Here is a 23,731-nt window from a genome sequence, read left to right as displayed (position 1 = left end):
TAGGTAGAGATGGATACACAGATAGATCGGCAGGAGCAAATCCGAGACAATAGTTTGAGTAGATTTATTTATTTTTAAATAATTTTTGGCAAAAGCAAATCTGAGACAATAGTTTGAGCAAATTTGTTTTTTTTTTAAATAATTTTTTTTATTGTCTCTAGAGACAATAGTTTGAATTATGGACATTTATTTTTTTTTAAATAATTTTTTATATTGTCACTAGAGATACAATAGTTTGAATTATGGACATTTATGTTTTTTTAAATAATTTTTTATATTGTCTCTAGAGAGACAATAGTTTGAATTATGGACATTTGTTTTTTTTTTAAATAATTTTTTTTATTGTCTCTAGAGAGACAATAGTTTGAATTATGGACATTTATTTATTTTTAAATAATTTTTTATGTTGTCTCTAGAGAGACAATAGTTTGAATTATGGAATTGTCTCTAAAAAGACAAAAATGTAATTGTCTCTAAAGAGACACAAATGAAATTGTCTCTAGAGTGACAAATCAAATTGTCTTTATAGAGACAATAATAATATGTGTTCTATATTGTCTTTATAGAGACAAATTTTTGAGACATTATATTTTGAGACACTCGCTTAGAGACAATATTTAAGACAATACACAAGTTTCATTTTATCTGAAGTTAAGACAATTGACTCAAATATTGTCTTAAAACCCCCCTACATGTAGTAGTGACCCTGGCAGAATTGCAGGATCAGATCAAGGGTCTTACCCTTGGTATTCAGGATGTGAGGACTGATAAGTTACCTCTGAGGCTACAACGCCATACTACTGGCGTGCCGAGTCGATGGACTAGGCACTTGCGTATGATCACACAGGCGGTGTCATGTTATCACTAGCATCATTAGTATAGGATGCTTTTCTGTATTTACTTTTGAGTTTCTTGGTTGAATGACCGATTTTTCCTTGTACACAAAACATTATGTGAAACTATAAATAGTTATATATTTTTGATTTTCGGAGGTTAAGTTATGTGATCCAGATGCAAGTGTTGATATGAAATGCTTTTCTTTACAAATGTTGCAAATGTATGTCTAACACATAATTCGCTAATGAATCAGTTAATGTGTTTAAGTTTCTGGAAATGTGTTGATATTGAATGGAATCAAACTACCTTTCCAAAATCCTGACCCTTAGGACCATATGATAGATAGCTGGGTTCTGAATTAAATAGACGCCAGTAAGCTGTAGAATGACGAGTTGCGAATCTAGCCTGACAAAAAGTCAGTGTATGCCATGTGAAATGGCATCAGAGAGAAGCTCCATCAACGCGTTGTACTCAACGATGTTGTTCATTGATTGACCAATACATATCCCTCTGAAAATCACTAACTCACCACTTGGAGCAAAGATGGCCCAAGCTGCAAAAGATAGGTTCCGCGTTCTACGACTAGCTCTGTCAGCGTACCCAACGAATGTTTCCAAAAATTCTGACATCTGCAACAAATGCAAAGTGGATTACCTAACCAAAATGAAAACTCTTGATGGAAACAAAAATGAAACAAAAGCATATCTATAAATAGATTACTACACTTGATCGAGCATAATACCGCTTAAGATACAACCTATTTCGGGGTTGCGACAGTGGAATTCCATCATAATCTACTAGCTCGTAGGCTCCTTTTGTTAATACTCACTTAACAATGTAGGGGTTCATCCATAATGATTCGAACTTACCTGCTCCCAATTTATCAGAGTCTTGATCGTAGAGCAAGACCAGGTCACCTTTTGAGAAGCCACAAGGCTTGACACTTTTGTCAAACTGCGCTTTGACACATTTCTTATGCACTTCATTAGCTAGCACGATGTCATGATGGGTTTCATCCAATTGGATTAGTTCTAAGAAATGAGCCTCTTCCTCTGAAGTTTCGGGAATTAGATCAATTGCAAGCTTGAGAGACGCAATTTCACTCTGAATTGGCAAGACAGCTTCTAAACCATACACCAACTGAAAAGGCATAAATCTGGTCGCATTTCTCACCGACGTCCTATATGCCCACAGAGCTGAGTACAGGATCAAATGCCAATTCTGTTTGTGGACTCCAATCATTCTCTGTAGCATGCACTTAAGGACTTTGTTGATCACTTCAACCTATCCATTAGCCTGCGGATAATATGGAGTAGAACTATCGTGGGACAATCCTAATTTGGTAGTCAATTCAACCATCATGTGATTGCGAAAATGCGATCCATGATCTATGACTATAGCCTATGGAACACTGAACCTAGAGACTACATGATTGAAAAAGAAAAGAGCAGTCATTTCGTCGTTGTTGTTTAATGTAGGCATCACCTCAGCCCATTTTGTAAAATAGTTGACAAAAACTATGATATACCCATGCCCCCCGGCCGAGGTGGAGTTACATGTCATGAAATATATGCCCCATTTAGCGAATGGCCCAACAACAACTACTAGATGTAGCGGTGCAGGTGGTAATCTGGTTTTGCGATAAAAAATCTGATAAGCATGGCAACTTCTGACTACAATTATGCAATCTTTGAAGATAGTGGGCCAGAAGTAACCAGCTCATAGGATCTTTTGTGTAATAGTGTAACCAGATAGATGCCCCCCACATGCCCCTGAATGACAATCATTCAGGACTTTTTCGGCCTCCTCATGTGTGAGGCTGCTTCACAGAACTGTATCGACACCATGACAGTAAAGTGTATCACTGACGATCATGTAGTCTTTTGCTTGGTATCGAGTACGTCGTTGTTTCGAGTGAGAGGTCTTAGGCCTAAAGGTTTGGCTTTGGAGATAGATTAGTATATCTCCATACCACGGGTCACTTGATGATATCAGAAACAGAGTTTGATCCATGATTGATGCTTTATATGTTAAATAGTTGGACTGTGATGGGAGGTCACAAAGTAACTCTGTGAAGACTAGAGTTTTCTTTGATTTGGATTTGGTGAATTCTAGATCAAAGTCTTGCAAAATGGGTATCCATTTGGAATATTTTCCCCCTAGTAATTGACGTGACAGAATGTAGGTCATAGGGTTGCAATCTGACAAAATGGTAGTTTTGTGAAAGAGTATGTAGTGTCAAAATCTCTGTACTGCTTGAACAGCTGCTAAAGCTAGCTTTTCATCATAGGAGTACTTGCTTTCTATATCATTTAAGTTGCGCTTAAATAATACACTAGATGTTCTATTCCATTGTCTTCTTGTACTAAAACCATTGCGATGGTTGTATCTGTAGCGGCGAGATACATGTTAAAATATTTTTGATAGTCAAGAGCATACATTAATGATGCTTTTACTAGGGAATCTTTTCAAGCATCAAAGGAATCTTGCGCAACCTGATCCTAGTTGAAGGGTACTTCTTTTTTCAAAAGACGTGTATAACCTTTAGCAAGTTTTGCGTAATTTGGAATGAACCTCCTTAGAAAGTTTTCTTTCCCTTGGAGTTTTTGAATCTGAAGCAAATTTGAAGGTGGAGGCATGTTGATGATTATCAGAACCTTACATGGGTCGAGTCAAATTCCGTCCTTAGAAACTACAAAACCAAGTAACATACCAGAACCAACACAAAACACACACTTGTGTGGATTGAGTCGTATCTTGTAGTGTCGGCAATGTAGAAATATAGCTCTCAATTGCTGCGGGTGATCAGTCCACTTTTGTGAATGAGCTAGTAGATCGTTGAGATAAGGTTGAACGATGTGTTTGATGTTGTGGAAGGTATAGTTCATTGCCCTATGAAATGTTGCCCCTGTGTTCTTCAAACTGAATGGTAGTTTGCGGTACGTGAATGTGCCCCATGGACATATAAATGCAGTCTTCAACTGGTCCTATGGGCGGATATTGATTTGATTATATCCGGAAAATCCATCCATAAATGAAAATACTTCGCATCCGGCACATTCATCAATTATCTGGTCGATGAAGGGTGTAGGGTAGTTGTCCTTTGGACAAGCTTGATTTACATCCCTATAATCGTCACACACTCTAATCGTTCCTTACTTGCTTTTTCATCACAGGAATAATATTCGATACCTAATCAGTTAGAGGAACAGTGTAAATGAAACCAGCATGTGGAATTTTTCAACTTCTGCCTTAATGGCAGCGACTTTCTTCGGGTGAACCGGTCGAAGCCGTTGTCGTACTGGTTTGACATTTGGATACATCGTGATTTCATGTTCAACGATACTCGAGTCAATGCATGGCATTTCCTCATATGACCATGCAAAGACATCTCTCAATTCATGAAAGAGAGCGTTGTATATTTCCAGTTTTGAAGGAGAACAAGATTTGCCAACATGTATATTCTCTACAACATTAGGTTTGGTCAAGATATTAATGGCAATAGTTTCTTCAATATTGGATAGATTTCGCTCAGAATCCACCGTATTTACATTATTTGATAGAAAATCAAAAACTGAAGGATGATTAAGGTTGCTAGAATAATCTTCGTTGTTATCTTGAAGCCGGGAACGATGGTGGTGATCTTCCCATGGTACCTCCCCTATCATCAGTGACTGAATGATTCCTTTGTCTGTAGAATGTACATTAGACCAAGGATCAGAAGAGGTGCCATACTCTAGAGACCTATCTATCCAAACACTTGCCGAGCGTTGATTTGGGTTCGCCACCCATGCCAAAAAAATTGATTGCTACAACAATTTATAGGGCTTGGGCGTAACACCTAGCGATGATCCAGACTATCAAAATATTCAGAGTTTTTCTTAATCTTTGTCGATGTAGAAGATATCATGTGACAGGTTTCCACTGTGGCCACTTATGCCAGATTACTCGGAGGTGCAATGGCAAAAGTACCCACTAAGGAAGGGTCTTTTAGGAGACCTACTCCGATATTTTGAAGCAATTAAGAACTTCCATGGATCAAAGGAATGCTTCCGGTAACTTGCAAACTGTTGGGGAGGAAGGTCAGTTGGTCAATGATTGTAATTCCGCCTTGAAAGGGGAATGCAATCTTTCTAAAATATGTTGACACAACAATAGCCATAGCATAAATCTAGGGCCTGCCCAGTAGGATATTGTAGTCAAGGTCTCCATCAATGACCTCGACTTCAATTTCTACTGTCTTGCCCCCCAGTTTGATTTGCAAGTTACTTAATATCCCATACATCGTGTATGTTCTTCCATCGAACATTTTTAATGTCATTGATGATCGTGAAAATGGTGGAGAGCCTAAAGTTTTCTAGCAACTCATTGAAATAATACAGGTAGATGCCCCCTCATCAATGATTGTTCAATGAACAGTTTTGTTGAGGGCTTTTACCTGTACGAGGAAAGCGAACTGGGCTGGTAACTGAGGTTCGTATCCTTTATGATTAAAGGCCACTAGATTGGAATCCGTTGGATCAATCCCACCTATCGCTGATAAAAAAGCCTACTTTTGGGAGGGGCAATTCTGCAGTACTTCAAGTGTCAACATAGCTTATGGCGATTGGGGTAGATCCTCCACTATATTATAATTCTATGCTGCTTGAGCACGAGGATTAAACGTCTATTTATGTACTACTCCCTTAGGCGGCTTTATTGCTAATTTAGGAATGATTGATGGAACAACTCTTGGTGAAGTTGTTGTCGAACTACTGGGTTGATCTGTAGCCTTGCTATTCGATGATTGTGGATTCCCATAATCTTTATTCCTTGTTGATATCAAAGCATCATTTTGTTGTTTTGAGATGGATAGCATAAGCACTTGGGATGGGGAAGCACGATCAGTAGCAACCAGATTAATTTCTGGGTTTAGAAACGGATTAGTCAATACTGCTGAGGTATTTGAAGTCTTTAAAAACTTTGTGACCTCAGCTCGAAGTGGACAATCTCCCGTGTAATGGTCCTCATCGCATATGAAACATGGCTGATTAGGTTTCTTTCGTCCAGTAGGGTTTCTAGAAGATTTCTCAGGAGTCGAATCTTCCTGTTTCTTCTTTTTGTTTGTCCCTTTCTTCTTGCCCCCTGGTTGCTTAGGATTTTTTCCCTTGTTGGTTGACACGGTATTAATCTTCAAGGCAGGAAGTTCTTCATCTTCTTTTTGACTAGAAACTGCACGGGCTTTTTTAGATGTAGCCTTTGCAGTTTTCCTGCTTGTGGTACCGATCACACCATCGTCGGCATGAGAGTCCTTGTTTGATTTAGGAGGGGGAGGAATGGAAAATTCTAGTCTAGGAGGATCAGGAATTTTGTCGTAGATCATGCCAGATTGAGTATAGATCAAGTCTAAATATTGTGCACAAGCAATTACTTGCTCTTCAGTGACAACTCCTCCCTTAGCCACATCCTCTGTAATAGAGGGTAATAATGACTTTATAAACCATTCAGCTAAAAGCTGATCAGGAACATACATCTTTACCATTCGATGACGATGCTACCACTCATGAATATGATCAGATATTTGAGTGGCTATCATCTGTTTAAAGTTGGTAAGGATTTCTATCCCCGTTTCGTACCTTATGGGTAACTGAAAATGGTTTAAAAAGGTAGTGGCAAGGGTGCTGAAATTATCAAACAAAGCTCTAGGAAATTCAATATACCATTTTGCTACCAGACCAGTTAGCGTTCATTGAAAAAGGCGAAGCCTAATCGAATCATCATTCAGGGTGTTAGATGAGCACCACAAATGGAATGTCATTACATGATTCGATGGATCTTCACCTGGATTTCCATTGAATTTAGGAATATCAGAGGGAAGTTTATGAGGAATCGTTGGCCACCAAGGGGCATAAGCAATTGGATCATTCGTCAGCCAGTTTAGATCTAGTAATTCTAGAGTTACTACAAAAGGCAACTATTGATTCAGGTTTGGCGAAGCATACCCAGGATAAGATGGAATCACCTAAGCAGTAGGTCTTTGCATACCAGCATAATGTATCTGACGATGGTAACTTTGAAAAGGTTAATGGGCATAACCATTATAGTATGGTTGTTGATAACTGTTTTGGAAATGTGGTTTCCCATTACTTACAAAGCCTTGTTGCTCAGGTCCTTGGTAAGATTGTTGGAATTGCGGTTGTTGATATTTTAACAACCATGGTTGTTGGACCATTTGCTGTTGTCCAATACTGGATGATTGACCAATGCGGAGTGATAGAACCTGTTTGAGCCTAAGTTGTTCTAGGTAAGGAGGCACTAACCTGAGGTTGTGAATGAATTGCAGAGACGAGAGGCTGTTGTATTGCAACCTGAGAGACTTGAGGTTGACACACAACAAGTAGCGCTTGTACTTGCGATACAGTCATAATAGCAGGTGTAGTGGGAATATTCGACACAGGTTGGATTAGTTGCATTGAATATACAACCCTTGGTTGTTGAGGCAGTATTGGTACCCAACCGCTGGATGTAATTCCAGTTTGACTTGAATTTTGTTATAAGCTCTCATATGGTTGTTCTCCAGGAGGGAACAATGAAAAGACATACTGCCCCCCATATGGTGGCAATCCAGTGCTTAAAGGGTAGATCGGCCTTTGAAGACATATTGGATCAACTTGTTGAGTTTCAACATAACAAATACCAGATGAGACTCCAGATGAAGAAATAGGAATAGACCATGTCGTCAAAATAGTCCCTGAGTGGACTCCAGCTTGCTCTTGATAACTAGCCGGGACAGATGGTATACCGGCAAGCATTATAGTAATGGCAGCAGCAAGTTCTGTCATAGCTGTGTCAGTTGACACAGTCCTAGATGTTGATGGTTGCTCAGACATATTTAGTCTATCCTAAAGATTTCCTAGCGATTCAACATGAACTTGCGATGAAGGATGATTAAAAGAACTAACTTCTGTAGTAGAAGGATATAAGTGGATCCCAGTTCCAAAATGTAATGAGATGCTAGATGGAAGATCCTCTACTATCTCTTCTATGACAATCAATCTAGGTGGAAGAGGTAGACCGTTAGGTTCGTAAAATATTTTTGGAGCCGAAGAAAGTGTAGCTTCTGCAGTAACAGATACTGGAGGGGTGACACCTTCTGAATTCTGGAACTCAACTTCCAGATGTTCAGGTAAGTGAACTTCAGTTTCTGGATCAACCCTAGATGGAGTTGTTTCAAGAATAGAAGTGTCTACCATTACACTAGGATCAGTTCTAATGTCCTCTTGTAACTGCGGAACTTTTTCTGTAAAGGCAGATGTACCAGAAATAATCGGAGTAACTGTAGTCTCTAACGATGTTGAAACACAAGTTTCAAATAAATCAGGTGAATTGGACTCAGTTAAACGAGACCGTTTTGCCTAGAATGGTTTCGTCTCTGGAGTCAAAGATGGTTGACTCACTAGTCTCTGCGAATGATGGGGTTTTGATTGACTTTCTTCCACGATTGCGGATTACTTGATCAACTCAAAATTAAAGGGGAAAAAAGTTATTTCGATTCAAATAAATTTTAAGACACTTTGACACAACTTTGCCTTTTCAATTTTTAAGAGTCGAGAAAAAGCTAAAGATGACTCCAGTCGCCTTCGATTTTTAATGAGCCTGAAGTGACAAGTGCTCAGATGGACCTTTTCTTTTAAGGAGTCAAAAAGGAACGAAAGTGACTACTCTTGAACTCTAGACAAAGGGATTACCAAACTAATCACAAAACTACAATATACACCTTGGTGGTAAATTAAAGAGAAATTACCAAGGATTTTACGTACGGTAGTCAATCTTCCTGAATGTTGTGTTCAGTGCATTGCAATCGATAGGGCGGTAGACACGGCTTCCTAAGGATAAATGATATGAGCCTATTGTGGTCTCCCAATATATACTCAATGGTACAAGGAGAACAAGTCCGTACTGGCACTTGTCGTATCAAAGAGGAGGAATCACCCAACCTTCGATGAAAATGATAGTTACTAGGTTTTACGATGTAGAAATACGTCTCTAGCCTAGACTTCTAGATGTGTTGCGTTAGGTTCCAAAGCGTTTTTATGTTCATTGAGATTTATTTTAGAGTTGATCTTGCTTAGACTTTTGTATTTCAAGACTCACCACATGATGTAGATGCAAAATTCCTAAATATGCAATCTCAAATGATAAACAGTTGTTTATTTTGTTTTAGCAATGAAAATCCTAGCTACTAAGGAAAGAAGAGTACGATTCTTTTAGCATAGAGCAAAGAGCACAGACTAAATGCACTTTTCCTAAATCATCTTTCACACACAGTCTAAATGCAAATGCAAATGCATGTATTAGTTTTTCGTTTCCTTAATGTGAGAATGCTCAAAAGGAAAACTAAATACAGATTTGAACTATTTTTTTCAAAGTGACATTTCGACAATTTCTTTTCAAAACGAAAGGAAGACTAAAACGACACTTTCAATTTCAAATGGAAAACTGCTTTTGACACTTCAAATATTAAAAATTCAAATCAAATACAATGACAAAATTACAATCGACTATCTAGAGGAGGAAGACTTTACGACACTCTTCTTTTTGACTCAAAATGATAGTTACGACACTTTTTGCATCAAAAATGACAGATCGATTGAGCTAATTTCGACAAAGGAGGATAGTAAATGATGGACAAATAAATAAAAACATTTACAAATCCTATTCAATGGAGGTTGAATAATGTAAAGGAAGGAGGCTCTAGCAATGAGATACTAATCATGAACAGCAAAACTATTGAATAAAGCTAAAAATCGGGAGGCAAAAAACCAACTTTCAAAGAGAGAAACAGTATCACTCAATCATTGCACCTGCAACAAAAGGAAGTAGGGAAGCATCTCACCTGCAACACACGGGAGGTGCGATGCATACAGGTTGTCCAGTTATAGACAGTGCAATGGACTAGGGAGCGAAACTAAGTTTGGTTTTGCTCAAAATTTGCAGCTAAGTTCAGTGATTTAGGCTGAGTTATGAAGGATAGTAAAATCAAAGTATAGGGGTATGATATTATGAGGTTATTGAGCTACCACAAGGGCACTTAGAATGCTTGTAAGTTAGATGTTCAGTTCATAAACCAACCTGAAGATTGACTGAAGTAGCATTCATCTACTTCGCAATTGCATAGCAAAGGTGGTTCGAAGGCTAGCTGGCTAACTTCAGACTCCATCTGTAGTTTATAAAGAAAACAATAAACAAACAAAACACACCATTCGTTCCCCAGAAGAGTCGCCATTTTGTTTCAAGGAAAACTAGTGTCGATTCGAACTGGTAGTCCCACTAAGATGGGTAGCTATCTTAGAAACAAACAATAAAAGCAATTCGAGATTTCCTTTAGGTGTAATAGATAAGAGGGAAGAAAAGAGGACCAACCTAGATCTTCCGCTTTGATCCTTGCTTGATTTCTATTTGTCCTGCTTCAAAGAGTACCTGTAGAGTCAAAGTAATAGAAAACCATCAAAGCATTATATCCAAAACATCATAAACAATGCAGAATCAAAAATAGATTGACCATACAATTGCATTCATAAACAATAAGATTCACAAATACATGATTATATGGAGGAAAACTCAAAGAAATTTATTAATAGTAGAAGAAAGGATTACAACTCAGCTTTCTGATCCAGCATCATCCTCCCAGCATAGAAGCCCTCTTCACCTCATGAAAAGTAAGATCACCCAACAATGCAATGTCTCTTCTCACAAATAAACAACACTTCCTTACAAATTACAAAATTCCAGCCTCTAGATCTCTCAGATGAGGGATCCATTTATAGATGTCTTGCAAGGGGGTGAGTCAGCTCTGGGTTTTTGATTAGTGTCATTCCACTAATAGTTCTTGGTTCCACTTGAAGATTTCATTGATCTCTTACTCATCCCTGGGCGAATTCAGAGAGGCAAGTGTCACAGGAGAAGTTTCTGGAAGATTCCATGATCATCCACTTAGCAAACTGTCTCTGCCATTTGTCTATTCTTGCTCATCGCACCCTACAGAAGGCCATTTCAGTATGCAACGCACCTGGCTAGTGTGGAAGCCAGTATGCATTGCACCTTGACCATGGAGTAGTCAGTATGGTCCATTTTTGGCTAGTTCTGAGTGGTTTTTCAGGTCAAACTTATGGGAAATGATGTAATCAGTTGACCATCTTTAGGGTATGAAACAACATTTTTAGGGACTAAAGAGCCCTTGGTTTATGGAAATATGAGTTTGGGTTACAGTGCCCAAATATGTCTATAACAGCATGGAAAAATATGAAGTTGAAACCTTGATAACCACTGGAAATGAAACTATTGTAATGCAACACATAACCTAGTTTATGAACCAAACCTCAAAAAGCAAGTGGGTCATTATCAATCTGATGTAAATCTAACTAACCCTGCCATATGCTTTGGACGAGTCTTATTTAAGAACCAAACCCTTGATTTTCTTTGCTTTTAATTTATGGAGCCCTTCTTGAGCAAACGCAATATCCTCTTCAATATGTCAGCCTTATAGAAAATAAAATTTCTCCTTAAAAACATTTTTTGAAAGGATCAACTTCAATATGTTTTCCATAATTTTAACAATGACCTTGTAAATACAATTACATAATGATATGGCCCCGAAATCATCAAAATTATGAGGGGATTTGATATTTAGAATGAGGGCTATAAAAGGTTAATTAAAAGGATCATATATCCTACCAGATTTCCTACAATCCTAAACCACCTTTAGCAAATCACCCCTTTAATTTCATAAAGCTTGGAAAAAAACTTGACCAACCATCCATCTAGTCCACGAGTTTTGTCCTTTTGAAGTCTATGAAGGACCTTCTATAGTTCTTCCTTGAGATCAATTAAAGAATGATTTTCCTCATCATTCAAGAACTTGGGAAAGGATCTTGCCATCGAGATTACCTTTGCAAATGGTCGCTTCCTGAGGAGACTTGAAAATATTGCAAAAATGGTTTGTCCCTAGTCATTTTCCTTATTGTTGCTCCTTTTCCTTGCTGCTACTCCTTTTCCTTTGCCATCAACTTCATCTCTTGTTGTTAAATATCCTTACAACATACCATGTTTCTCCTATGCCTTTGTTGCTCCTTTTCCATCAGTGACAATAATTCCATCAATCTACCCCTTTGGCATTGGTGGAAAAACATTGATCTTTTACTTACCTTCCCCTTTGACATCAATGGCAAGGGGTTTGAAGAGAGAAGATAACTATTTTATTGCATAAACTTCTCATTATTTTTTCTTCATATGTTCTCTCCCCCTTTTATTTTCTTTTCCATTAAATATTCTACAAAATCAATCATCCTTATGGATAACTGAAATAATTCCTTTTGTTGTTCAAATAGGCTCCTTTTTATGCCAAGAAAATGAACCAATGTATGAAAAAAAATATTGAAGAATCTAGGGAAAATTGTTGTTGTGATGATTCTTCATTACTTTATAATAATTTGTGGAGTCTTTTTACTTTTCTTGTTATCTTATGCTTCTTATTCCTCTCCACTCTTTAGAGGAAAACCCTTTTAAGTTTTCTCTTTAGTGTTATCTTCCATATTCATCACATTCATGTTTGTTAGAATCGACGTTTTGAACCAACGTCTATGGTTCATCATCAGGATTAGATCCATGAGTGAGTAAGTCGGAACTCAATATGTTTAATAAACCTATTGAGTTATGAGCTATTCACTCATGGATCTAATCCTGATGATGAACCACAGAGGTTGGTTCGAAACATCGATTCCAACAAACATGAATGCGATGACTCTGGAAGATAACATTACACAGAATATAGATCACAGAAGCCTCAAATGAATAAGTTTTCTCTTATTTGAACAACTTCCAAACCCTAGACCCTTGACTAGGATATCCTCCAAGCATAAGTCAAATCCTTCCTCTTTTTGCACTATAACTTTCGGCACATGGACCTCGGTCTTTTGGAACTTCTTCTCCTTCTTCCGGCACTTCGTTCTTCCTTCTATAGTAAGTAGATCTTCTAGTAGAGATACCCTTTACTTAGTGATATCCTTAACCTAAGGATATTCACTCTTTCTCTAGATCATCCGAGTTCCTTTTGATGTATGGTAGTAGGCTAAGCGTGATAGAACTGCAACCCTAATCTTCACACGTGTGAGGGTACTTTCTGTAGATATAGCGATGCTTATAACTTTGCTTGAGGTCCTTCTCTCTACACTTGGATAGGCCTCCTAGTAAGCCTAGTTTGAAGCCCGAACAATGATATATGTGAGACTATTATATTACTGTTGTTGTGGCCACAAACATGGCTTTGTTTCTCGCACGTGTTTTTGATTTTTCGCGTTTAAAATGGTCCCTTTGACTGCGGATTTGACTTATCCTCCTCTATTGCACTAGAGGCTCCTCAACATGTCTTTTCTACACCTTTACTCAACTATCCTTCTTCGCTAATTTCAGAGCTTGGTGATGTGTTGTATGAGGAGTGGACAACCTCTATAAATAGAGGTATTTCCCTCCTCCTTGGGCCGACTAGATAGTTGTGCTATAATTCATTTTTTATTCATTATTTTGTGGCTTGGAGACTTCATTGATGTTGGAAGAGGATTTGAATTTGCTCAGAGATGTTCCCATGACCTTGTACATTAACATACATCATGTAACATTCTGTCAAAGGATCTCATCATAATAACATTTTGACTTTGCCTCTCTAGAAGCACTTCAAAATGTGATTGACCTATTTTCTATGAGTAAGAAACTCCATGAAAAATAATATCAAAATAATTTCTCTTTTCTTGAATAAGTACAAATATCAAAAGTACATATATGAAGACCTAGCCTAGTTAAATTTCCTTCAACACTCTCTCTTAACTAGGGAGGTATTCATACAACATTATAAGATGTTTGGAAATTTCCAATCTTGAAGAATTCACATAAGATCAATATTTTACATCATCATATCCATCAGCATTGTCATAGTGAAGGGCCTTGAATAACAACTCCATCTCTTTATGAGACCATGAGCTACAATGCCGGTGAGACCAATGATTTATAGACACCTTAATCATTGTCTCTCAAGGTATATACCCACCAGGGTGTTCTCCGAGTATGACCTTCTATGACTATTCTTATCTTTGGTTCCCAACCCTCAAAGAATATCAATCCTCTTGCCTACTCTTGTCTTGGATGCCCTACACATCCTCAAAGAGTATCAGGTGCCATATGATTACCTAATTCTCCCATTATTTCTTCCCAAGTGAGGATAATAATGTTGTATCTATCTTGTGTCTACACTTCCATTCATGCCCTTCATCTAGACTTACAGTTGTTAGTCCTGGTTTGGTGCATGACCCATGAAATGGAAAATGCAATTGTCACTCCTTTGTAATAAGGGGTGATCCAAAAACTCCCTCTTGATCAGGGACTTGTTAGAGCTCCCTCTTAACTGTGGACTCTATCCGTCATCTGCGACTTCTTCTTCACGGGTCCTTCAGTTGCTTGATCTCCTTCTTTTCTTGATGTCATGAAGTCTTTGATCGAACTTCTTCTAGGTAGGGCACCATCCATCGATCACTTTCCTTCTTAGTTTGTCATGTCATTCCTTCGTGGAAAGTGACTATCAGGTTTTTCTTTTATCTTGGCTACTCCTTTGTCATCTTGTCCACGCTTCAAAATACCATCCTCATGGATGCTTCATATTACTTTCTAGGTTACATGCTTTGACCTAGTAGCCCATTATGACTTTATCCTGATATTGCTTCAACGTTGCTTTTTCTTTTGTCGGATGGCTTCTTTACCACGACATCTTTGTAGAGTAGAATTAGTTATATGAACCTTTTGTATCTCCAAGGCCTTTATAGGTGTCAAGGGTCCTTACTTTCCTTATCAGAGTTGTCGTGCCTTCTTTCGGGAGATATATTCAAGGCCTTTTGTCAGATAGTGATTCTCGGTGACCATGTTATTCTTCACATGCTTGATATCATTCTCCATTTGCTTCTTCTCAGATAAATAGGTCAATCATCTAATGCTTCTTGTGAGATCATTCCTTCATGGCTTGCTTTCTGTACTTGTCAGCATTTCTTCTTTCTTCTTAGTTAGCAATCTTATGATCCTCATGTGAGAATATTCCTTTGTTGATCTTCACTTAATTGTAGTGCATGCCTTAGAGCATGTCCTTGGTGAAAAATATTCTTTCATGCTTGATCATGTTATAGAACTATACCCATGACTCAATAATATACAAACGATAACATGACTTAAACTTTGATGCTTACATACCTCATCTTGATTCTCCTTTGATCATCCTTGCTTCATTTGATTGACCTTGGTGTGGCCCTTCTTGCTTCATCTTAGCTTCCCTACATATCATCTTTTCTTGAATCCCATGAATGGGATTCCCAATGAGACATCTGCCTTGGTTCATGAATCTTCTTTTGAAGATTCCATCATAGGATCTTAAACATCCTTGCCTTGCAAATGTTTCCTTTCTTTTGATGAAGTAGGTCTTCTAAGATTCTTTTCAAGATCAATTTTTCTTTCATCATGTATGAGGTCCTATAGTAGGTATGCTTCTTTTACGTGAATATCTTGAGCTATATCTGCCATGATCCTATAGTCTAGAATATATTTCTAATTATGCATTTTTGTTCTTCTCATAAATGCTACATCTACATGAGTGTCTATAACTCTATGTATATCATGATGCTAGATTCTAGAGAGTGTTTCTAGCAATGCAATTATAATTTATTCCTACATGCTTCTATTCTACTCAAACTTTGAAAGAAGTCTAGAAGTAAAGAGTTTGACCTAGTCATAGTACAGATCCAGAGGAGCTTCCTTCTTTTGATTCTTTCCATCTTCTTTCATCTCTTGAGTTATGTGAGCTTCTTCTCTCTCCCTTTTGTTATTGTTTTCCTCCTTAAGCTTAGGACAATTCCTTTTGAAGTGTCGATATTCTTGGTGTCCAAAACATTAGATCTTGGACATGTCTTTGTTGTTTGTTATTCGTGGACCAAACTTGACAAATTTACCCTTTCTTTTGGCTATGGTAGCAAATGCTTGCTCTTTTGATCCCACATCTTCTTTTTCCTTAAGTCTGGTTTCCTTTGTTCTGCATAGAGACCACATTTCACTAAGAGTGCTTGCTTCCTTCTTACCATATATGATTGATGTGAATTTTCCCCACTCCTCAGGTAGAGCATTGAGTACAAAAATAGCCGGACAAGGCTGTTTGGTACAAAGGTAAGTCGTGAAGGTGAAGCAGGTGGGCTTCGTTGATTGGGTCGATCTGAAAAAGCTTCCTCTCAGCAACTTGTCATTTCTCTGTCAGACATGACTTCCCCAACCTCTTGAACTTGATCTTTCATTTCAAAGATTTTCATGAAGTAGGGAGCTATTTCTTCCTTTGTTATCTTCATCTTGTATAGTTCATTCCTCAAAGATATTACTTCTCTGGTGCTGGATACCAAGAATAGCTCTACTATCTTATCATAAATTTCTTTCAACGTCTCAAACTTGGAGACATAGGGAATTAAAGAGTCTTTGATTGATTCTATCATAATCCTTTGATCTCTTGTCTCATCCTTATTGTACTTAGCTAAGGCTTGAGTCTGCTCCTTAGCAGGCATAGTGATATTCCCCTTGACATGCTCTAGGAGTTCATTTTCCTTGAGAAGTAGATCAGTCCTCTTCTTCCATGCAAGAAATTTATTGGTACCTACCAATTTATTGCTTTCCTTGCGAAAAGACATTGATGTATATTCAGAAGGGGGCATGTACTTACTTGATAGATTTTGAGATGTAATGGAATTTCTTCCACCTTGAAGGCTCGATGTTGTCTTCCCTAGATATTGATGCTCTTCAAGTTACCTTCTTCAAGTGGACTTGATTGATGATGAGATTTGCTTGATGACTTGTAGCTTGATGTATGTTCTACTCCAATCTACTGTTCTTTGTAGGTGCCTTTATGTAAGGCTCTTCTTCTAGCTTTGTAGACCTCCTTGGTGAATGATGGATTGTAGACCCTTCTTTTCCTTGAAGTGGTTGAGACTTCTATGCTTGATGTTTCAACTTTCCAGATGCTTCTTTTGATGAGTGTTCTTGAGTTTCCATTTCCTTGATGTGTCACCTACACTCTGATACCATGTTGAAGAATCTAGGGCAAAGTGGTGTTGTGATGGTTCTTCATTACTTGATAAACAATGTGGAGTCTTTTTACTTTTCTTGTTCGCTTATGCTTCTACATCTTATTATTAGTGTATATGTGTGTACTTCATCAAATTGCTACCAAACAAAATAACAAGAACACAAAGTGTGGCTCTCTACCACGGACAAAACCTCTCCACTCTTGAGACGAAAACCCTTTGTAAGTTTTCTCTTATTGAAGCTTCTTATATGAACAACTGTCAAACCCAAGACCCTTGAATACAATATCCTCCAAGCATAAGTCAAATCCTTCCTCTTTATGCACTATAACTTTCGACACATGGACCTCTATCTTTTGGCACTTCTGCTCCTTCTTCTGACACTTTGTTCTTCCTTCTATAGTAAGTATTTCTTCTAGGAGAGATACCCTTTACTTAGTGATATCCTTCACCTAAGGATATTCACTCTTTCTCTAGATCATCTGAGATCCTTTTGATGTATGGTAGTAGGCTAAGTGTGACAGCATTGCAGCCTTAATCTCCTCACGTGTGAGGGTACTTGTTGTAGATATAAGGCTCCTTCTAACTTCGCTTGAGGTCCTTCTCTCTACACTTGGATAGGAGGCGTAGTAAGCCTATTTTGAAGCCCAAATAATGATATATGTGATATTGTTATATTACTTCTGTTGTGGCCATAGAGATGGCTCTATTCCTCGCACATGTGATAGGTTTTTCACCTTTAAAACAGTCCCTTTGACTGCGGATTTGACTTCTTCTCCTTCGTTGCACTAGAGGCTCCTCAACCTGTCTTTTCTCCACCCTTACTCAGCTATCCTTCTTCACTGATTTCATAGTTGGATGATGTGTTATATGAGGAGTGGATAACCTCTATAAATAGAGGTTTGTCCCTCCTCTTTAGGCTGACTTGACTATCTTTTAGGCCGACTATACAATTATGCTATAATTCATTTTTTATTCAATGTTTTGCAGCTTGGAGGCTTCATTGATGTTGGGAGAGGATTTGGCTTTGCTTGGAGATGTTACCATGACCTTTTACATTGACATACATGATGTAACATGCCCTCAAAGGGTCTCATCATAATTACATTTTGACTTTGACTCTCTAGAAGCACTTTAAAATGTGATTGACCTATTTTCAACGAGGAAGAAACTCATTGACAAATAATATCAAAATTACATTTATGAAGACGTGACCTAGTTACATTTCCTTCAACACAAAATGTATATGACTTTCTACATGTAACTAGCAAGATGTTAATGGCAATCCACCATTATGATGAATATTTGGATATTTCAAAATTCGATATTTGGTGAGCCACAAGTTGACCTCATACTCTCACAACAATTGCAACAAATTATTGGAAGAATACACTTGCTCATAAATTTTTGTTATACAAACTCATGGAAATTCTCCAACTCCAAAACCAACTTCTTGTAGACATGGATTCCTAAATAAAAAAACAAGACTAGGACATTCAGCATAGGGTGTATTTGCTCCATAAGTAGAAGCTCAACTCATGGATCTATATCAACGTAAGAACAAGGACATCCTTTTTATAAGCAGTGTGAGAGATATATGACAACTATGACCAACCTATGATCCTAAGCCCTAAGCCCTAGAGAAAAATAGATAGTCCATGTAGAAGCGCACTCCTTTGGCAGCCATATATCTCATATCATTCAGGTCAGCAACAAAAAAAAATTGGAAGATGGCATGTTTACACTCCCATAAAGATAGCAAATAGGTTACCAACTCTTAAACATGCACTGGTTCCCACCTCAACATGTTCCTTTCGTTCAATCTTTAACCAAACAACAAACCAGGCTACTTGAACTGTGCAATAAAATCCCTAATCACTCATATGTTCCATCGCCATAGATTTTACAACCACTCAAATCAAATATAATCCCGAATACCAGTACCAAATATAATCCGTTGTAATGTCGTTCAAATCATTTGACAAGAAGGATTCCTCAAGGCCGCGGGGAGTTGTATTTATGACGAATTTGCAATGTGGATGTCTTGGTGCATAAGATAAAATAAATTACATCTAATATAGTTGATTTTTTGCTTCCATTGGTGCAAACGTGAACTTCTGAGCCTCTTCACCAAAGGATTTGAAACTGCGTATTATGAGAGATTTTATGCAGCAATTGTAATATGAGCAGGTGCATCCACTCGAGGTGCTCGAATTCTTTCCCACCGTACTCCATTCTCAATTACAACACCACAAGTACCATGTGGTGGATACTTTGCATTAAGGGCGTTAGTTTAACGTTCATAACAAAGTTCATGCCAAGAACAACTCGCCCTCCAGAAATTTATATATGAGCACGTGAACCAACAAGAATCATACATTTATCGATTCTTTGAAGGAATGCAGACGAGATCCACTCAAGTGACAATTTGAGCAATAAATATTCACCAATAATCCACAATGCAAAACTGACAGTCACGCCTAATACTGGAATATATTCATGCAACCAAAGAATAAATATCACAGTCACATAATGCCATATAGTATAGATATGTCATAGTCACATAATGCCATACATAGTCCCATGCAGTCGACAATTCTTATCAGTATTGTGAAAAGGCTGCAGCCAAAACACTTTACACATTTTCTAAATTCGAGGCAGCTTTCTTCTACCTATATTTACACACAAAAGCGGGATTTCGACGCCAAAAGCAGCTTTGGAACAGATATAGATTTTGTACCCAATTCAAGAGTGAGTCTTATCAGTGTTTCGCCCAATACCGTTATATCCGAAAAATCCAATGAGGAGCCATGCCATACAATTGCAGGTTAATTAATGGTGGAGGTATTTGGAGGAGTTGGAAGCTAATCTTAATCGTTGTGGGATCATCATTTAATATTTGAATATTTATAAAGGCAATAACAAACAATGGTTGATATTAATGTTGTACAATAAGAATGCTACTGGTCGACACTTCCATTCACCATATTCAAAGGCATCGTTCCTATATGTGTGCGGTGTGATGGGTATGCATAACATAAATTCTCCAATCTACATCGTTCCAATATATATGCCATCTAAATGCTTATCGTTCCAATATTAACACCTGACATATATTTTATAATGTATCAACACAACAATAATATTGACATAACGTATCAATGATGTTGCCACAATAATATAAAATTGAATATAACGTTGATGTTGTCGCCAATGCATTAACCACACATTGATGGAGGTTGCATTTCACTTTTAATCTGACTTTGTTCTCCATTCATATTTTCTTAAAATATTTATTCTAACATCTTCATGATTTCCATGTCTCCAATGAGCATCGATGGGACTGCTCTCCCTATGATGTTGCTTCTCTTTTATTACTGAGTGATGACTACTTTCGTTTCCTTGACAATCTCCCCCTAAGGCCAAGATGGCTTTAACTTGTTATTGAAGTTTCAAGATTTTTCTTTCTCTGCCACACTTTAGTTGGTTTTCTTTGTTGTATGCATTTCCTTTTGGCACATTGTTTAGTCTATTTGGGGTTGATTCCATATTATTTTTAGAGTTATTCAGAATATATGGTAGCTTGCAATCTTTGGCTTAGTGACCAAGGTTGCTACATAAATGACACCTTATATGACCAAGAAAAGTCAGAAAACGTTTTCATATTCTTGAGGCTTTTCTACCTTTATCTACCTACATTTCTCATTCAGTAGCTTTATTCCCAAATCCATTGCATGAGTGATAGTAACAATAAAAATGATTTGTGTATCTAGTGGATGGTTTTATTCTCTGAATGCTTTCTTGTGGGAGCCTTATTGTTTGTTGGATCTTAAAACACTTGATATCTTTCACACAAGTACAAAATATCCTTTGAGATCTTGAGAATTTATTCAACTCATATCGAGGAGGAAATTAAATTTTTGCTAAGAACCCTTTCTTAACCTCATTCTTTGGCTCTTGATGTTGCTACTTCATTTTGTCTACTTCTTTACAGATCATGTTTTTGTTGGCTTCTTCTTCTTTAGATATTTTTAAGATTACTTATGATCTACTACAATTTTATGAGTTCTTCATGGAAACAACCTCCTCTTCTAAATGCTTACACAATCTGTTATTTTCTTCTAACTCACTTCTAGCTAAATTGGTCTCAACCTCTAACCTTTCACATTGTTCTTCTTTCTCCTTCATGTCTTCTGATAATATCTCCTAAGCTCCTTTCTTCTTCAAGTTGTGTCTTCAAGATAACAATTTATTCCTTATATTGATGCTCTCTCTCATCACATATCTGCACAAGTTTCTTCATGTCTTTCTTTTCATTCTTCAGTCTATCTATGCCAGCTAGTGATAAGTCAAGCCTAGCTTGTTCTTCAACTATCTTTTCTTTACGGAAATCATGTCCATTCACACTAATGGAGACCTCATTTAGCTGAACAATTTCCTTTTTCTTCATCCTCTTTTCCTTCTCCTTTTTTGTATTATTGTTGCTAGTCTCTCCTTCACGAATGAGATACAATCTATCCGATATTTCTTTTACATAATTTATATTTATTACTCTACCAATATCCTTATTATGAAGATCGTTATAAATAACACATTTTTCCTTATAATTCCATTATTTTTCGAGCACGGAGGGAGAATCTTTGTGGTAACCATCATATACAAGCTTCCATACACTAGGCCTATAAGCTATCAATTTTGTTTTAACATTATCTCTCGATTCATGAAAGTTTGATGTACTAAGAATATGTACACTTTGATAGTCCATGACTTAACCCAATCTACCTTCAAGTTGTTAGGCTTACAAAGTAGGAACCTCCTCTGATACCAATTGATGAAAACTTGACTAAACTAGGGGGGTGAATGAGTTTAGTATATTCATGGACATTGATTTATTTTCTTTAAAATTCACTAACTAAAATATTAAATCGGCGGCTTAATAAATAATGACCAACATATTGAATATGTGAACAACAAGTAATATGAAAACCAAAACATCACATCAGCACATTATAACAACACATATTGACACCAGATATAAGTGAAAACCCATAAAGGGAGAAAACCATGATTGTCTTATTGTCGTGATGCAAAGGCAAGCTCCTACTGCCTTATTACATCTGATTTTCTATAAGATCCAACCTACAAGAGGTTGCTACCTCAATTTTCGAAAAGCTACAACATGTAAAGAAGCTCCAACTCTGATATGTTTTCTATAGCCTGCAAACCACAGGAGGCTCCTACCTCAACAAACTCCGACCTGATATTTATCAAGCCACTACTTGAAAGGATACTACAATCCCTTGATGTAAACAAGAAATAACAATGTGTTGGTTTACCTAGTTATAAATTATGCATCTCTTCATCTTCATCTATGCCTCTTCTTCCCTTCAAATGTGCTTCACATAAGATTCATATGTGCCAGGCAACTAATGCATAACACTTCAATTAACTATCGCACATTCTCCAATTTTCTAACTTCTACTTGCCTTCCAAAATCACATCTTTTAAAAATCTAGTTTGTTGGTCATTTGTATCCCACATAAGAATATAAATTGAACAGTCTTGAATCTTTGCCTTCCACTTATTCATTTCCAAACTCTTCACATCTTGAATGTCAAAACACAAAAATAAATGCTCCACCTGATATTATTATCATCCACGTGTAAATTCATCAACATAATGCCAACATCATGCAACATTACAGGAATAACATATGACCATATAATTGAGCATTCATTCCTCATCATCAATAAAAACATTTTCCACTAATACATCATAATAATCTATGCAACATCTTTTCCTTTTCCTTGGACTTGCATCACAACACCTTCATGTTATTGCCTTAACAACCTTGCCTTTGTTGTCATATAGTCTTCCCTTGCATCACAACACCTTCATCTCATTGCCTCAACAACCTTGCCTTTGTTGTCATAGAGTCTTGCCTTGCATCACAAATATTTTCTCCAATAAACCAATCTTCAAATCAGTCTCATACACAACACATGAAAGCATCAATGGCTTGCAACTATAACAACATATGCACCATCTAGCATACCCATATTTTCCTTTTTGCACCTTCTTTCTGTTTTGCTCCTCCTGTTTCTCCTTTTCCTTGCTACTTCTCCTTTGCCTTTGTTGTTCCTTTTCCTTGTTTTTCCTTTTCCTTACTGCTACTCCTATGCCTTTGCTACTCCTTTGCCATCAATGAAAATAACTCCATCAATAACACCATTAGGGTCTTCTAGAGCTCAAATTGTGTTGTGAGATCAATGACCTTTAGTAAACTGCTGAAAGAACATTGTATTTTACTCACTACCTTTGAGCCATATCAATCTCCTCTTTAACCTTCATTTCTTCTCCTTTGATTGTAGAATTCTCTTTTTGGAGGCTTCTAAATGGATGATCCTTTGCTTAGAATCCTCCGATGTATAAACCCAGCACACCCCACCCCCCCCCCACCCACACTTCTGAGGCTTCCAATCACTCCAACTCTTGTTCTACAACTTTAAGAGCCTCCTCATCCCTCTGTACCTTATGGATAGCCCACTCAATCATAGCCTTTTCAACCCTTTTGAAAATTTCAGCAATTTGTGTTAGAATAAAGCCCTCCCTATTTGGACTGAAGGGAATCCAATGCTTAGCTACCAAATTGTGAAAAGATTTATCCTTTAACCATACAAAATTGATTTTGAAAGGGATTCCTGGCTTATTTAAACCCCCTTTAAATTCAAGGAAAATAGGTTGGTGATCCCAATTCCCCCCAA

This window comes from Pinus tabuliformis, chromosome 6, assembly GCF_031772625.1.
Source record: "Pinus tabuliformis cultivar Carrire ecotype Pingquan chromosome 6, CPIR1, whole genome shotgun sequence".
Taxonomy (NCBI): Eukaryota; Viridiplantae; Streptophyta; class Pinopsida; order Pinales; family Pinaceae; genus Pinus; species Pinus tabuliformis.
Note: the sequence above shows the minus strand (reverse complement) of the source record.